The sequence below is a fragment of the Castor canadensis genome, chromosome 9 (assembly GCF_047511655.1).
Source record: "Castor canadensis chromosome 9, mCasCan1.hap1v2, whole genome shotgun sequence".
In the NCBI taxonomy this organism is placed as follows: Eukaryota; Metazoa; Chordata; class Mammalia; order Rodentia; family Castoridae; genus Castor; species Castor canadensis.
The window spans coordinates 50,322,774-50,337,913 of record NC_133394.1 but is presented as its reverse complement, the minus strand read 5'-3'; the positions used below and the strand labels follow the sequence as shown (position 1 = coordinate 50,337,913).

The 15,140-nt window shown below is 34.5% G+C and overlaps 1 long non-coding RNA gene across 1 annotated transcript; it reads left to right on the top strand.

Moving 5' to 3' along the window:
- Positions 1-3,557: 3,557 nt before the first annotated feature.
- LOC141410736 (uncharacterized) lies at positions 3,558-12,026 on the top strand. The gene is made up of 3 exons (XR_012435524.1): positions 3,558-3,611; positions 4,399-4,487; positions 11,607-12,026. It is a non-coding gene; the product is annotated as an uncharacterized lncRNA (long non-coding RNA).
- Positions 12,027-15,140: the final 3,114 nt, after the last annotated feature.

Here is a 15,140-nt window from a genome sequence, read left to right as displayed (position 1 = left end):
TCACTGCATTTGAACTTGGAGATTTTTTGGTTTTTTGGTTTTTTAAAATTTTCTATTTTTTCATTTTATTTTAATACATTTTTAAAAATAGATTTTCCTTTCATTTACTTATTTTTTATTTTTATTCTTACCTTTTTTTTTATTTTTGATTTTCAATCCTCTCTCTGTCTCTCCAATGTCTGTTCAGCTTACTGTCGATTAGTACACAAAAGCTCCCTGTTTATACTTTTGAAATATTCTTGTCTGATGCCTTGTTCTGTTTTCTCCCTCCAATCTGTGTATTTGTTTTTCCCATTTCTTTAACTTCTTGCTTTCCATCTCAGCTCACCCTTCCATTCTAAAAATTACCATTGTTATTATTACAAGCTAGAAAATACTTAATTGCACACAGTACAGGGACAGTAACAACACCAAAGACAATGACGGGAAGACAGAAAAAACAGGGAAACCAGTTTCCCCACAGCAAAAAGTTAGTACAGAAACCAGAGGGGAATGAAGAAAACAGACACTCAGATCCAGACTCCAACAAAATGAAGATAAACTATGCCAAGGAACCCAATGGAGCCCACAAGAATAATTTAAAAGAAGACATACTACAGGTACTCAATGAGAATTTTATAGAGATGATACTGGATAGGGTCAACCAAAATGTACAGGAGACACTCAAGAAATTCCAAGACAACAAAAATAGAGAATTTGAAAAAACAAAAGAAGAAATAAAGGAAACCATAGAAGCACTGTATAAACAACAAAGTGAAACAGAGAACACAATGAATAAACAGATAAATGAACTCAGAACAAAAATAGATAACATTAAAGAGGAAAACAGCCAGGATATGGAAAACCTCAGAAAAAAGAACGAAACAGAACTGCAAAACAAAACGGAAGGCCAATCCAGCAGAATAGAACAAACAGAAGACAGAATCTCAGAACTTGAAGATGAAATGGTAATTAAAGGAAAAACCAAAGAACTATTAATTAAACAACTCAAGACCTGTGAAAAGAAAATGCAAGAACTCACCAACTCCATCAAAAGACTAAACTTGAGAATCATGGGCATTGAAGAAGGAGAAGAGGTGCAAGCAAAGGGAATGTGTAATATATTTAACAAAATAATAACAGAAAATTTCCCAAATCTAGAGAAAGATATACCCATACAGATGCAAGAGGCCTCCAGGACACCAAACAGACCAGATCAAAATAGAACTACCCCACGACATATCATCATTAAAACAACAAGTTCAGAAACTAAGGAAAGAATATTGAAGGCTGTAAGAGAGAAAAAACAAGTAACATACAAAGGTAAACCAATCAAAATCACAGCAGACTTCTCAACAGAAACATTAAAAGCAAGAAGAGCATGGAGTGAGATCTTCCGGGCACTGAATGAAAAATAACTTCAACCCCGGGATATTCTACCCAGCAAAACTATCATTCAAAATAGATGGAGCAATAAAAGTCTTCCATGATAAGCAGAAACTAAAACAGTATGTGACCACAAAGCCACCACTACAAAAGATTCTTCAAGGGATTCTGCATACAGAAAGTGAAACCCAATATAACCATGAAAAGACAGACAGCACCAAACCACAGGAAAAGAAAAAGCAAGAAAGTAGAGAGTAACCTCAACTTAGGTACACACAATCAAACCTTCAAACAACTAAGACAACTAAATGGCGGGAATCACCACATAACTATCAGTACTAATGCTTAATGTTAACGGACTTAATTCACCCATCAAAAGGCACCGCTTGATGAAATGGATTAAAAAGGAAGATCCAACAATTTGTTGCTTACAAGAGACCCATCTCACTGACAGAAATAAGCATAGGCTTAGGATGAAAGGCTGGAAGATTTACCAAGCCAATGGCCCCCCAAAACAGGCAGGAGTAGCAATACTTATCTCTGACAAAGTAGACTTCAAACCTACATTGATCAAACGAGATAAAGAAGGACATTCCATACTAATAAAAGGGGAAATAGACCAAAAGGAAATAATAATTATCAACCTGTATGCACCCAATGTCAATGCATCCAATTTCATCAAACATACCCTGAAAGACCTAAAAGCATATATAAATGCCAACACAGTGGTTGTGGGAGACTTTAACACCCCATTATCATCAATAGATAGGTCATCCAAACAAAAAATCAATAAAGAAATCCAGGATCTAAAATATGCAATAGATCAAATGGACCTAGTTGATGTCTACAGAACATTTCATCCAACTTCTACACAATATACATTCTTCTCAGCAGCCCATGGAACCTTCTCCAAAATAGATCATACCCTAGGGCACAAAGCAAGTCTCAGCAAATATAACAAAATAGAAATTATACCATGCATACTATCTGATCACAATGCAGTAAAAGTAGAACTCAACAACAAAAGTAAAGACAAAAAACATGCAAACAGATGGAAACTAAATAACTCACTACTTAATGAACAATGGACCATCAATGAAATAAAAGAGGAAATTAAAAAGTTCCTGGAAGTCAATGAAAATGAAAACACAACCTACCAGAACCTATGGGACACAGCAAAGGCATTCCTGAGAGAAAAGCTTATAGCCATGAGTGCATATATTAAAAAGATTGAAAGATCCCAAATCAATGACCTAATGATACATCGCAAACTCCTAGAAAAACAAGAACAAGCAAATCCCAAAACAAATAGAAGGAGAGAAATAATAAAAATAAGAGCTGAAATCAACGAAATAGAAACCAAAAAAACCATACAAAGAATTAATGAAACAAAAAGTTGGTTCTTTGAAAAAATAAACAAGATCAATAGACCCCTTGCTCTTAAGTGATTTCCAATGTGTGGGGGAAAGATGACATATACTCAAACTTTATTCAGAGTTCTTTAATTGCATCTTTATAAATCATTAAATATAACATTTTTTAAATTACTTTTTCTTATTGACTAAAACTTGTATTTATTTATTTATTTTTTGCTTTATTCCCTTGTGTTTTTTTTTTAATATATCTTTTATTCATATGTGTATACAATGTTTGGGTCATTTCTCCCCCCTTCCCCCCACCTCCTCCTTCTCCCCCCCACCCCCTCATTTCCAGGCAGAGACTGTTCTGCCCTTATCAAATTACTTAATACTAAAGTGTTGATGTCATTCATCTTTTTAAAATAAATACTAAAATACTATTAAATTAATATAAAATTCAGTTGTTTTATAAATATATCAAAATATTTCAAATGTATTTATATTTTTGGTAAGAAATTTAGAATCCATACATATTTTCATTATTAAAAGTAGTAGAACTATGCAGACAAAAGTGCCTCCACCTTGGGTCCTGCTGGTCTCCATTCTGATCTCCATTTGCCCTCTGGTTAATGATAAAACCACCCCTCTGCTCCTGGAAAACACACCTCAAAGAAAACAACTGTCAATTCTCAGAAGGTATGCACCAGAGACCCCTTGCTCAATTGAGAACTTTCTGCTCCAACAACCTCAGTAAATTTTCACATCACCCACTTCCTCCTTCTCTCGTGCAAAGTGTATATAAAAACCCACCTGCCTGAGTCAGCTGCTGCACCACTCTCATGGGCAGCCTGGCAGCTTTAGCTTGTCATTAAACTTTGCTTGCTGAAGGTGAGACTCTCTTTCATAAGCTTTCTTTTGCAAGTGGTGTTTCCCTAACAAAAAGTTCTCAGCCGTTAATGTTGTTTGTCTAGTTTCATAAAAACTATTATTTTCAATCACCATATCTAAACATAATGGGAAAATAATATATGGAGTTTTATGACAGATCCTTCATGTTTGCTTTTAATAAGAATTACCACTTTGATTAAACAATAGCGTGGAGAAAAGTGAGCTTATTGTGAGTGTGCCTTGCAGGGAATTTTCCAAACTAAATAGCACATGTCCCTGGTACCAGCTCATGAAACTGCTCAAAATCAGCTGCCAGCACTTCCTTTGCACCTCCTTGTTATCACTCTTCCTTCCCAGGAGTGACCATTATCCTGGCTTGTACTGTCCTAGGTTAGTTTTGCTTGTTTTAGGTCTTTACATAAGTTTGAGTCAGGCCATTTGTATGTAGTCTTTGGTGTCTAGGCAGCACCATTTAGTTTCAGGTTTGTGATTTTCCTTTCTGGGCTGCGTAGAGCTTAGATCATCGATTCTCACTTCTGTAGCCTTCCTTGTGTGGACACACCATAGTTTATCAGTTATATTCTTGTGGGCATTCTGAATTTGGAGATATAGCAGGGAGTATTGCTATAAACATGTAACTGAGTGTCATTTTTCTCTGTTTGCATATGCCTAGGAATGGAATGGTTGAGACCTCATGTAAGCATATGCTCAGTGCAGACACTGCCAAGAATTTTCCAGAGTGGTTATATGTAGTATGTTTTAAATTTTTCCTCTTGTTTCTTCTCAGACCTTTCCGCCAAAATGCCAGCACAGCGTGGGAAACACCAGTATTGCTCAGAGTGACTTACAAGACTGGAATTTTTTCAAATCCTAAAAGTTTGTATCAGCCTTATTTTTATTTCTTTACTTGTCCGATTTTATTTTCATAACATTAAAATCACTAATCATTTAAATTATTTAGCATCTTTCCAAAACTATGAGTACAAGTCAGGACCATAATTCCAGCTACTCAGGAGGCAGAGGTACGAGTATCGTGGTTAGAGCCAGAAGCCGTAGATGAAAAACTAAAGCAAAAAATGTGGTGGCATGGCTCAATGGTGGAGAGCTTTATTAGCAGGCACAAGTCCCTGAATTCAATCTCCAGTACTGCCCCAAACCCCTAAAAAAGTAAAAGTGAAGCTTCTAGAAGCTCAATTGTTCCCTAAGGGCCATTGTATATCCTTTGCTATGCCACCTCCTACCTGTAGAGGGAGCTAGATTTGAGTGGCATAAAATGGAGCAATGTCAGGAGACAGCCAGTGTACAATGGGACAAATGTCTGTTGACTGGCTGCTAGCTGTTGCTTGGACTAGCATGCATATAACCTCATTTGTCTCTTATAATACAAATTCCTATGAGAAGGATTCTGTTATGCATTTTTAGAAATGAAAAAAGAAAAAGAATACTTACAGGAAGTATAAGCATATGTATGTATCTGGTCTTTTAAATTGAGTCTGTGTTGTTCTTCAGTTTTGAGAAATGAAACTTCTTGCTCTACTTTGCCTGTTGTATGGGGTAGGACAGAGGATGGGAGATGTACTTGAAAGTGCCCTGCACTGGATTTAAAAGGCTGATTTAACAGACCATACTTTATTGCTATTGACTGTGCAACATAAGGCAAGAGTATTAATCCCTCTGAGTTTCGTTATCCCTTCATGGAAATCCTAAATTCTCTTATCTCTGCTTAGTTGCAGAGATATAAAAAGAATAAATAATAACATGAAAATGTCAAAATCTTACCTAAAGTACTTTGCCTATTTATCATTTCTATCTAGAAAATTTTCTTTGAAATTTTATTTGAATCTATGTATGCCCATAGAGTAGGGCTTATTTTTTAGGAGACAGCTTTACTGAGGTATAATTTACACACAGTAAAATTCTCCTGTTTCAGAAATTCTAGAATTTTAGACTTGGGGAAATAGAGTTGTTACCCTCGGTTTCTAGATCCTTAAATGAAGAGAAAGGTGGCTAGAAAATTGCAAATGCTATATTATTTTCTTATGCCAAAATTTAGATTTCGATTAATCATGTTTAGGAAGAGGTAGTTGAACTGGGAGTGACTTTGGGTGCTACCAATCATGATTTTAAAGAAAGATACTTTCCTGAATATTGTTGATGTACAGTTTTTAAACCCATTGAAGCCACCATAAAAAGAGAAGTAAGGTAGAAAGAAGAAAAATAGAGGAGATGGAACCAATTTAGGTTATATCATACATACATACATATATATATATGTATGTATGTATGTATGATGTATATATATATACATATATAGAAATGTCACAAGGGAAGTCCCTGTGTAGCTATCTTAAACAAAAATGTCATTTTATTTTCATTTACAAAATCAGAGAATAAGAGGGGGGAACAGGTCCTGCATGGCAGGGTTGGTACTAGTGGGAGGACAGAGGTGGGGAAAGGGCATGGGAGGGTGAGCATGGTTTGAATACGTGTGTACATGCTTGTAAATGGAAAGATGAAACCTGTTGAAACTATTCCAGGAATGGGAAGAGAGAGGGATGAAGGAGAATGAGGAGAGGGTGAATTCAAGTATAGTATATTTGATATATTATAAGAACATTTATAAAGGCCACAATGTACCCCCACCTAGCACAACAATAAAAATAAAGGGAAAAAAATACATCAAAAATTTTAAAAATAGTTTAGTAAAAAGTAATAATAAATATGGAAAAAAAGAAGGCACATTCTTATCTTAGTTTATACTACAAAAATAATAATTAGGAGAAAATGACAAGAAGAAGTAGCATTAAGTGACTTTCTGTAAGAGGAATAACTGATTTACTATAAAAAGAAGTAAAGTGATTTATGTATGTAGGTAAGTAAGTCTTTATTCTTTCCTTGGTCCTAGAAGGCTCTGGAATATTATAAACTAAATTCTTGCTAAATATCTTCAATACAATTCCAGTTCCTAGAAAGATAATAATGTTTAAACTAATGTGTCATGTTATGTTACATTACATCACGTCATGTTGAGACAGGGTCTCATTACGTAGCACAGTCTGCTTTCAAACTTGAGATCCTCCAGACTCCACCTCTCAAATGCTGGAATTACAGGTATACACCTCTGTACTGGGCTCCTGTTTATGCTTTTTATCATCTTATGTAAAGGTGTTTTTGTTCAGTTTTCCATGCATGATTTCTGACTTTTCCATTTTAAAGCTCTCTTAAATTCACCCTCCATGACCTCTCTGACACAGGTGAATGATGCAACTGCAGGAGTTATGTTTCCTGACTTCTTTTGCCTGGAAGCTATTTCCTTCTCATTCAGTTCTCAAAAGCTCATTTTAGAAAACCTCTCCTCTGTCAAGACATTCTTTTGTTGGTTCCAATAGCTTGTGACATTGGACTTGGCCCCATGTCATTTGAATTAGTAGCACATTGACTAATGCCTGACACATGGTTGATGTATAATATATGCTTGATGAATAAATGAATGTCTTCATTAAATTACATTTGCATATTTTAGGCACTTTGAAAATAATTTCACAATACTTTGCATGTGAATTTCCTAGAAGTGACAATGCTATCACTGATTATATACTATATCTATTTATACATAATTTCATGTTGTTAAAAATATGAAATATGAATACTAATATCCAGTCATTTTTACACAAATCATATGTACACTTACAATGATTGCTGTTTAAAACAAAATGAAATACTGTAGCTTGCACCAAATAGATAAAAATAGTTTTCTTTTTGACCTTACTGAATAAAGACACTAACTTTTCTATGTTGACAATTTCCAGTTACTATCAATTTCTCTTTCAACTATTTGATTGTTTTACTTGAATGCAATTAGTAAAAGCTAAAGTAGATGTAACTAAATTAAAGACATTATGTTTGATCAACAACATCTGGAAGTAAATATGCAATGTTAATTTTGCATATTAGGAAAGAGAAAAAAGGGATAGTTACCAAAACCATTTTAAGGAGTACTTAAAAATTTAAGGGATATTAAAACTTATTTAAAGGATATTAAAAAAGAGAAACTATTTAAAACCCTTTGATTTTTTTTTTGTTGTTGTTTTTGGTGGGACTGTGGTTTGAACTCAGAGCTTAGCACTTGCAAAACAGGTGCTCTTCTACTTGAGCCACACCTCCAGTTCATCTTGCTCTAGTTATTTTGGAGATGGGGATCTCATAAACTGGTCTCACACCCAGACTGGCCTCAAACCATGATCCTCCCAATCTCAGCTTCCCAAGTAGCTAAGACTATAGGCATGAGCCACCTGTCCCTGGCAACCCTTTGATTTTTGATTTAATGAAAAGTTATTTATCTTTTTTTTTTTTTTTGGACAACAGGGATTGAATTCAGGGCCTAATGCTTGCTGGGTAAGTGCTCTATAAGTCCCAGTTCTTTCTCACTTTTAGTCTGCTTTTTAGATAGTGTCTTGTGCTAACTTTGCCAGGATGACCTTGAACCCCTATCCTCTTATTTTTGTCACCTGAATAGCTGGATGACAGGTATGTACCATGCCCAGCCCTATCCTTGTTTAAGTAATTCAAATTAATCACTATTAAAAAAAAAGACACATTGCCATCAATTAATATCTGAAAGCATCTGCAAAAGATGTGCTCCCACTTTGTAAGAAAGATAATATCTAAAATTGTACTGCAGGCAGTTTGATAATGCCTTTGACACAGAATCAAAACAGCAAGGCTGGCTGTATGCTTTGTATTATTTATTCATGTCAACCTGACACATTAATTGTGAAAGCTTATGACAAATTTCTCCAAAGTACTATTTTCAAAAGAGTTACATAGAAAACAGTACATGTACAACTGACAAAAATGTATCATGCTAGATATATTTTGAACTTATTATCATATTTTCTTGTGATTATTTTGCATGGATGATTACCAACTGTTCTGCCACAGAACTCTTTAAGACACTTCTGTGACATGGGAAAATGTGTATTTTGATGTATTCACAATGTGTTCAGAATTTGTCTTAAATTCTTAGCCAGACAATATGTTTAAGAATTGAAGCTGTGTTTTATGTTGCTTGTTCTGATGAGGAATAAGAATTGTGATACAAATTCTTTCAGACGTTTGGACGGAGGTAAGAATAAGTAGGATTGAAGAATAGGAAGTGGATATAGGATACTGGGCATATTCATGACTGAAGGACTGTTCCTGGCAAAGAGAGAGCAGAAAGGAAAACATATACAACTAATGTGGCAAAATTTGTAGTATGGATGGTCAATTTTTATTTTAAAATTTGGTGTTTTTCACTGACATGGCCCCATTCCCAGTAAGTATAAATTTGGCGAGATAATTATAATGGAGCAAAAGTATGGGAGTACCAAGTGAAGTCTTAGAATTAAACAAAATATCTTAATTTTAGCAAAATAAAATATACACAAGGCAAAGCATCCAATACTTCAGAAGAGCTTATAGTGCCAGAAAAATCCACCCACTCTGTGTTCTTTAGCCAAGGTCTCACTCTCTGGAGGTTTTCATCAGAATTTTCTCTAATTAATTATGTTGGCACTAACCAGTCACATTATTATGTTTAATCAGTGATTTGTTTATCATTCTTACATCATGATAGGCATTGTTTTATGATTTTTTTTCCAACTCCATCATTTCTCTGCTTGGAATGTATTTCCCTGAAATGACCTGTATTTTGTTACCACATATCACTCAGGTCTCGGGTTAAATGTCACATATACATAGAAAAAGTTGCCTTTCCTTCTACTCTGATGGCATTTCCTGATTGGACTTAGCATTGCCTGACATTACGAATTGTGTATTTACTTACTGTGGGTCTGTCTGACTAGCATGGGCACACCAATGCAAAGGCTATCTTTTTGTTTATTGGTGTATCTCTAGTGTTTGGAACAGTGTCAGGCACATTGTAGGAATTCGTTAAGTATTTGTTAGATAAATCAGTAAATAAAGTGGCTTAAGTAACACTAGATATGCACTGATTAATATTGGGTAATCACAATTATCATAAAATCATAAAGTTTTATAAACTCTTGAGAATATTTAGTTTACAATATTCTTCCCATGGGCATATTGGTTTGAATTAAACACAGGGTGGACTTTTGGTAATCAAGTATACTCTTTCTGTGCACAAATGCTATCGATTTACCTCTGACATCAAGTGTATAGAGTGGTGTGTTATGGTACTAATCATTGTATCCTCCACAAGAGTGATGAAAGTGAAATGCTTATGAATAAAATGTGTTATAGTCATGAAATGAGTACATTATTATCCAGTCCTAAATGATAAAGGGGACCTGGAAATAAGTCACCAGGAAAACCATTAAATTTGTTTCTCTATTACAAAGATTTCACAAACTTTTATTTTGGAATAATTTTAGGTCTATAGAAAAGTCACAAGGATGGTACAGAAAGTTCCTGTATACTTTTTAGCTGGCTTTCTTGATGCTAATGTATAAAATAATTTTTGACAAAACTGAGAAATTAATATTGGTACAATGCTTTTAAACTAAACTACAGACTTTATTTGGATATGTTTTTCCAAGTAATGACTCCACTATGATCTTTTCTTCTTCCAAGGTCCAAACCATGACAGCACATAGCATGTAGTCATAACATCTCCTTTGTTTTCACGCATCCATGAAAGTTTCTTCGTTTTGCTTGTTTCTCATGACCTCAACAGTTTGAAGAGCATTTTTTTTTTTGAAGTAGAATTGGAGCTTGTCTAGTGCTTTCTCATGGTTAGTGTGGTGTTTTATGGATTCTTTTGTAAGTAATATATTTAATGCTAAACATTTTGCCAATATGTAGGTAGAAGTCCTAGTACAATTGCAAAATTACTAGAAAGCTAATTTTTAATACAAATTCTCATTTCCAGAGTCAATAAACCTTTCCATTGCAATCAACAGCACACAGAATTTATTTCTTTATTTAAATATAGGGGTTTTATGTCTGAAATCTTGTTTTTGCCAAGGTAAAAACAGTGGGCAATATCTTCCAAATGTCATTAATACCTGTCACTTGTCCTTTTGGAAGACAAAATGTTCTATCCAACCCTCTTCCAAATCTTTCTCCTCTTCCCTTTTCTTTTCATATTAGGCAATTGCTATGATTTTCATAAATTCTACACAGCCATAAGATTTAGTGAAACATTTTTCTTTATAACCTCTCACATACTTTCTATATTTGAACAAAACCATCATTTCAATAACTAGCATTCATAAAGGTAATTCCTACAGCAGTTTATTTGTTCATTTCTATCTTCAGATGTATTTTTTTTCCTTAAGATTCTATTTTTAAACATGACATGTTCTTGAAAATGTATCTTTTTATTGAATGTATATATTTTGGGCTTCTTGTATTCCTAGTTGAGACAAATAATAACTATTTGAACTACTAAAACTGTTCTTGACTCTACTGATAATGGCTACAAAGGGCACTCTGTCTTCAGTGATGTAATTCCCCAGTTGACCATTACTAATCCTATAGTTATTCACAACTCACAAATAAGATTCAATGAAGATAGTTAGGATGTACATTTGTCAACTGGAAATGAAAGAAAATAAAGGTAGGTAAACAAAGTCTTCAAGAAAAAATTTTAGGAGATTTTTAAGAGATAGAATTTCATAGTTACAAAGTCATGTCTAAAGTTTGAGAGTAAGAAATGGGAAATTGTGAACACTTGCTCCTTATAGATATAACAAACATATATTCATATATAATTATTATTTCCGATTACTAAATGGTTACGATATTCTTAAATTATGGATATTTTAACACAGATGTTTTTTGTTCAAGGGTATGTTCTTGCCTATAATGAAAAATAAGTTATTTGTATTGATTTATTAAGTTGATTTGTATGTAAGTTAATTTTTTGTTATAGTAACAGAATGCTGACTAACATAGGGGGTTCAAGTTTCATGTATTGTACTTGCTGGAGACAGCAAAACATTGGTTGATACATGTTGTATGTCATTGCAGATGGGCCTCAACTTATTAGTGTTATTTCTAAGCTGGGAGTTCAGATGCACCTCCAAAAAGCCATTCAATGATCTTCCAGACTGGAGGGTTCCTGAGTTGTATATCATGCAATAAGGCCAGTGAATACCGTGGTAATTCACCCATTGCCATATTACTGTTGCTGTAAAATTTGTTCCTGTGCAATATTACATAAAATCCTACACCAATAGATCAAATTCTATGTTGCTTTTAGAGAGTAGCAATTGCTGAGACTCTGCTGGCCGCTATGTATGTAATAAAATCACATATTGCATCTAAAATTTCTGAAAGAGTTGGTTTTTGCAGCATTAGTGTACTATATTACTAGAAATAGAAAATGTCCGAGTCTATTTTTTTAGCATTTTTATTAACAGATATTAGTTATACAGGAAGATCATTGTCTTATTTACATATATGGTTATAATGTATCTTAATTAGATTTACCCCCTCCATCATTCTTCCTCATTCCCCTCCCTCCTTCTTAGAACAATTACATCAGGTTTCATTATTCATTTTCATATAGGTTTAAAAAGCACATTGACCATAGTTGCCTTTCATCACCCCTCCATTTGCTTTCCTCCATCCCACTGGTACCCACCCATAGACAGGACCTGTTTTACCTTCATGTCCTTCATTGTTTAAAGTGTATATTGATTGTTAAGTGGAGTTTTACCATGATATTTCACAAATGTATATATTGTACTTTAATCAAATTAACCCACTCAATTACTTACTCTTTTTCACTGCTCTCTTTATTATTCGGCAGATTTTCAGTGCATGTTGTTATGCTATCTTCATACACAGATGCAATACATTTTGATATTATTCACTTTCTATCATATACTTTTCCCCTCCTGTCTCCCCCTCATCCCTTCCAACAGACCAACTATCATAATTATGTTCTGTGTGTGTGTGTGTAAATTTATTTATTGCTGGTTTTCCAGTTTTCTGGAATACAGGTTTCCAAAATATTCCCTTACAATATTCTGGATATCATTGGTGTATATTGCAGCATCCCCCTTTTCATCTCTGATTTTTTTAGAGTCTTTTCTTTCTCTTGGCTAGTTTGGCCAACGATTTTTCGATCTTCATTATTTTTTTAAAGAGTTAAGATTTTGTTTCATTGATTCCTTGTATCATTCTTTTGGTCTTCATTTCATTAATTTCTACCTTAATTTTTTATGAGTTTAGGTACATCATTAGATTGATTTTTTGAGATCGCTCTGACTTTCTCATGTGGGTGCTCATGACTATAAATGTCCCCCTTAAGGCTGCCTTTCCTGTGTCCCAGAGGGTCTGCTACATTGTGGTCTCATTTTCATCTGATTGTAGGATTTTCTTAATATCCTTTCTAATCTCTTAAATCACCTACTGATCTTTCAAAAGTATGTTGTTCATTCTCCATGGGTATGAATGTTTTTTGTAGTTTTTCTTTGCCATTGATTTCTAAATTTTTACATTATGGTCTATTAAGATACAGGGGATTATTATTATTGTTATTATTTATGTTTTGGGTTTTCTATCTATTTCTGTATCACCCATATGTGCTCCCCCCTTGTCATGTGGTCCCAGTCCAACCACATTGCTGCATTTTCGCTAGATTTAAAGTCTACACATGAGGGAGAACATATGATTTTTGGCCTTCTGAGCTTAGCTGACCTCATTCAGAATGATGTTCTCTAGTTCTATCCATTTACCTGCAAATGATAAGATTTCATTCTCCTTTATAGCTGAATAAAATTCCATTGTGTACAAGTACCATATTTTCTTGATCCATTCATCAATAGTGAGGCATCTTGGTTGTTTCCATAACTTGGCTGTTGTGAATAGTGCCACAATAAGCATGGGTGTGCAGGTGCCTCTGAAGTAACCTGTGTCACATTCCTTTGGGTATATCCCCAGGAGTGAGATTGCTGGATCATATGGCAGATCTATGTTTAGATTTTATAGAAGTCTCCAAATTTTTTTCCAGAGTGGTTGTACCAGCTTGTATTCCCACCAGCAGTGTATTAGGGTTCCTTTTTCCCCCACATCCTCACTAACACCTGTTGTTAGTGGTGTTTTTAATGATGTGTATTCTAACAGGGGTGAAGTGGAATCTCAGTGTGGTTTTGATTTGCATTTCTTTTGTGGCTAGAGATGGAGAGCATTTTTTCATGTGCTTTTTTGCATTTGAATTTCTTCTCTTGAGAAACTTCTATTAAGTTCAGTTGCCCATTTTTTAATTGGTTCATTGATTTTAGGAGAGTTTAGTTTCTTAAGTTCCCTGTATATTCTGGTTATCAGTCCCTTGTCTGACATTTAGCTGGCGAATATTTTCTCCCATTCTGTGGGTGGTCTCTTCAGTTTAAAGATCATTTCTTTTGTTGTGCAGAAGCTTTTTAGTTTTATGAAGTTGCATTTGTCCATCCATTCTCTTAGTTGCTCAGCTGCTGGGGTTGTATTGAGGAAGTCCTTGCCTATACCTATTAGTTCCAGAGTGTTTCCTGCTCCTTCCTGTAGTAACTTCAGAGTTTCAGGTTTGATATTGAGGTCCTTGATCCATTTTGAGTTAATAGTACAGAGTGATAGACATGGATCTAGTTTCAGGTTCTTGCAGATAGATAACCACTTTCCCAGCAACATTTGTTGAAGAAGCTGCCTTTTTCCATCATATGTTTTTGGCACCTTTGTCAAAAATGAGGTGAGTGTAGTTGTGTAAATTCATATCTGGATCTTTTATTCTGTTCCACTGGTCTTCATGTCTGTTTTTATGCCAGTACCATGCTGTGTTTATTGCTATTGCTTTGTAATATAGTTTGAAGTCAGGTATTGTCATACCTCCAGCATTACATTTTTGCTGAGTATTGCCTTGGCTATTTGCAGTCTCTTGTGTTTCCAAATGAACTTTAGAATAGATTTTTCAGTCTCTGCGATGAAAGTCATTGGGATTTTGATGGGAATTGCATTAAACATGTAGATTGCTTTCAGTAGTATAGCCATTTTTACTATGCTGATTCTACCAATCCATGAGCATGGGAGATCTTTCCATCTTCTATAGTCTTCCTCGATCTCTTTCTTCAGAGGTTTGTAATTCTCCTTGTAGAGGTCATTCATCTTTTGTTAAATTTACTCCTAGGTATTTGATTTTTTTTTGAGGCTATTGTGTATGGAATTGTTTCCATATATTCCTTCTCAGTTTGTTTGTTATTGGTGTATAGAAAAGCTAATGATTTTTGTAGGTTGATTTTGTATCCTGCCACCTTACTGTAGCTGTTTATGGTGTCTAAGAGTTTTTGGGTAGAGTTTTATGGGTCTTTAAGGTATAGGATCATATCATCTGCAAATAAGGACATTTTCACAGTTTCTTTACCTATTTGTATTCTTTTTATTTCTTCTTCTTGCCTAATTGCTCTGGCTAGAAATTCTAGTACTATGTTGAATAGGACTGTGGATAGTGGGCACCCTTGTCTTGTTCCTGATTTTAGAGGGAATGGTTTCAGTTTTTCACTGCTAAGTATGATGTTGGTTGTAGGT